Source organism: Cavia porcellus, unplaced genomic scaffold (genome assembly GCF_034190915.1).
Source record: "Cavia porcellus strain 051 isolate PalLab524CR breed Dunkin Hartley unplaced genomic scaffold, mCavPor4.1 scaffold_17, whole genome shotgun sequence".
NCBI classification, from domain to species: domain Eukaryota; kingdom Metazoa; phylum Chordata; class Mammalia; order Rodentia; family Caviidae; genus Cavia; species Cavia porcellus.
The window spans coordinates 66026120-66029789 of NW_026947500.1; the positions used below are offsets into that span (position 1 = coordinate 66026120).

Below are 3670 nucleotides of genomic sequence, written 5' to 3' on the forward strand. Positions count from 1 at the left end.
TGGCGCCTGCTTCCTGCCCCCTGATTGCCCTGGCGACTTAAACAACCCGCTCTGTAAGATAGTCTGCCTAGCAACAACTGATGTTAGCCAATCAGCCCGCATCGCGCGCTTTGAACTGATTGGCCACTGTTACCCTATAAAAGTAAATGCCTCTCCCGCCACAAGAGAGAAGCACAAAGAAAGCACAGAGAGAGATAGAGAAAGTCCACCGGCGAAAAAGGGCTGGTGACAGAGAGGAGGCCTCGCGGGGCCCACGCGGAGACAAATAAAGGCAAGGTTGCACACCGCCAGACTTTGTCGTGTGTCTTTCCTGCCGGCCGGGAGCGACCCCAACAGTAACCCTTTCAATACTGACCCTCTGAGTTGAGGCACGGGCATGCCTGAAATAAAACCTTGGCTTCTCATCCTGTAAACCCCTTTGTGCATTATTTCTTGGGTTACTGTGGGCTACAACATGTGCACAAATCTACTTGGGATTTTTATACTGGGCAGTGTGATCAGAGCGGACATCTCAGTAGGAGACCTCATCAGAATAACTCATCACTGTTGGATTTTTTAAAAAACCATTGTGTTCAGTGGTCCAACAAAAACAGTAATATGGTCCTCTATCTTACACACTTACGCTCACACTGTCAATGTTTGAATGTCTGTCCACTTCATATGCTTTGATTTTGTAAGTTGAACAAAAATTTCTAAGATGGCAATATGTAATGTATCAACTAGCGATTCCTTAGTATTAAATTTTTAAAATTTTTTATTGAATTCTGCATTGTACTACCCTTCTTTTCTATTTTGTTTTTTTCTTGCTTTCTTTAAATAAAAAATAAAAGCTCTGTAATTTATAAGAAAGATAAGCACTAAAAGGTTTTACTCCTGAAAGGCAGGAGGGAGAACGGAGAACAGGAATAGAAAGCAGATTTACTGGTGCCTAAACCACCGTCTCAGGAACAGAATCAGCAGAAAGAGTATCTTGTCACATCAGGCCAGTGTCCCATGGGACAGCAAAGTGAGGAGCCCAGGAGGTAAGGAGAGGGACATAGGGCCACCGAGCCCATATAGGTGCCCGAATGCCCCCCTCGGGTGGCCCTCAGCTGTGCAGCCTGCGTAGAAGGACATGGCGGTTACTGAGATCTGAACTCTGCCTGGAGACTGACGCCCAGCTCCTGCCCACCGGCTTTCTTCCCTCACAGCTGAGTGTCCAGCGCTACCCAGTGAAGGGGCATCTGCACGGTGACACAGGACCTCCTTTCCCGTGATGCCATCCAGGTGTGTCTGGGAGCTCAGCAGATGCTGCAGCACAGGGTGGCAGAGCGCTGGGCCTGAGTTGTCTTTTTTCACCACATTTTCTACATCTGGATCTTGAAGCATCCTGTAACCAACATGAATTACAGCGGTGATCCCCAAGGTTGAGCTACTGGGAGCTCGTAGAGTGGGTGGAGATGGGCTTCGGGAGAGGTCTTTAGACTACTGCAGGGGCACATCCTTGAAGGAGACTTGGTTCCTGCAGCCCACTTTCCACTTTCTTTTGCCTCCTGGTCATGATGGGTGTGGATATTCTCTGCCATGCACTCCTGCCATGCCATATGGCATTATCTCACTCCCAGTGTTGCGGGGCCAGAGCGTCATTCAAAACCCGAGCCAACATCATCTTCTCCTTTTACAAGCTGACTGTTCCTGGGAAAAGCTCAGTAAAACAGCACTTAGCATCATCAGACATAATAAATGGTTTACAAAGTTGTTTGTACCCCTGTCCATCATTTTACTGTAGACATTTTGCTTTCTTCATTTTTAAAACATTTTTTAACTTTTTCGTATTTTGAAGAGAGTAAAATACAACAGAACAAGACAGAACACAGCCAATTGAGACAATGCAGTGAAATTGGTACAGAACTTCAGAACAGTATACAGGGATAACAGTAATAGATACCTTAGTATATCACGTTGTCTTCACAATAGTTGTTCTTTCAATCAGGTACAGCAAAATCATACCAAATACAGAACATTATAAAACCTATCAAAACACAGTATTGAATAGAGCGATACAATTCATCAAAGCAAAGCAAAACAGTGGTAACAATATTTGCCTTCAAAGAGATAATAGAAGGAAATCCCCCACGTTTACAGTATTGCATGTGGTCAACCTCCCAAGAGGTGCGCAGACCTCCGGCTCTCTTTTGCTAACCTGGTGGGGATGTTTGATTCTCAGCCCATGCAGCGGGAGGCTCACGGCTGCCTACCAGGAAGTGAGCAGGTTCCTTTGTTTCCCAGCACCCGAAGTACCAAGGGGCTGGCTGTTCTCTCCCTGGGGTACCCACCGCTTGCTGGAGCCATGGCTCCTTCATTGTTCATTGATTGTCTACACAATGGGCCACTGTCAACTTATATTCCTCAAACGCATATGTTTTTTCAATAAATTCTTAGAATATTGACACTTTGTTCATGAGATAGGACTTCTTAGTGAGACGTTATACAGTAGCTAGCATTTACTAAAGGTGAAAAATCCATGCAAAAACACAGAAATTATTTTCCTGACTCAAGAAGATCTGGATGGAAGTGTAGCTCAGTAGCAGAGCACCTAACTTGCATGTGAGAGGCCCTGAGTTCTACCCAACTTAGTGCGAAAATGCTAGTATTCATGTCAGGTGAGTCATGCATCCTTTGGTAATGCTCTTTGTCTCTCTCCATTCTTATTTTTGGAAGTTATACCCAAAGCATGGAACCAGGAAATGTTACATGGACTTCAGAATTTCTCCTTCTGGGACTCTCAGAGGACCCAGAGCTGCAGCCCCTCGTCTACGGGCTCTTCCTCTCCATGTACCTGACCACGGTGCTCGGGAACCTGCTCATCCTCCTGGCCATCGTCTCTGACCCCCACCTGCACACGCCCATGTACTTCTTCCTCTCCAACCTGTCCTCTGTGGACATCGGCTTCACCTCCACCACTGTGCCCAAGATGCTGGTGAACATCCAGACCCACAGCCAGCTCATTACCTAGGCAGGATGCATCACCCAGATGTACTTTTGGCTGCTTTTTGGGGGGTTGGACATCGTTCTGCTGACAGTGATGGTCTATGCCCGCTAAGTGGCCATCTGCTACCCCCTGCACTACACGGTTATCATCCACTGCTGGCTCTGTGGGTTATTGGTTCTGGTGTGCTGGATCGTGGGTGTCCTGAATTCCCTGTTACACACCCTCATGGCTTTGCGTCTGTCCTTCTGCAGCCACTTGGAAATCCCACACTTCTTCTGTGAACTGGATCAGGTGGTCCACCGTGCCTGTTCTGACACCTTTCTCAATGACATGGCCATATATGTTTCGGCAGTGCTGCTGGCTATCGGTCCCCTCGGGGGCATCCTGTTCTCTTACTCTAAGATAATTTCCTCCATACGTGCAGTTCCATCAGCTCGGGGGAAGTACAAAGCGTTTTCCACCTGCACCTCTCACCTCTCGGTGGTCTCCCTGTTTTACTGCACACTCCTGGGTGTGTACCTGAGTTCTGCTGTCACCCAAGACTGGCGCTCTACTGCAGTAGCCTCACTGATGTACACCGTGCTCACCCCCTTGCTGAACCCCTTCATCTACAGTCTGAGGAACGAAGACATCAAGAGAGCGCTGAGAGGACTTCTCGGGAGGGCAACAGGCCGAGGACCAGCTGGCCCGCCTCAGTAA

At 47.8% G+C, this 3670-nt stretch overlaps 1 pseudogene; it reads left to right on the forward strand.

The window, feature by feature from the left end:
• Positions 1-2713: 2713 nt before the first annotated feature.
• LOC100726795 (olfactory receptor 7A17-like) lies at positions 2714-3670 on the forward strand (annotated as a pseudogene).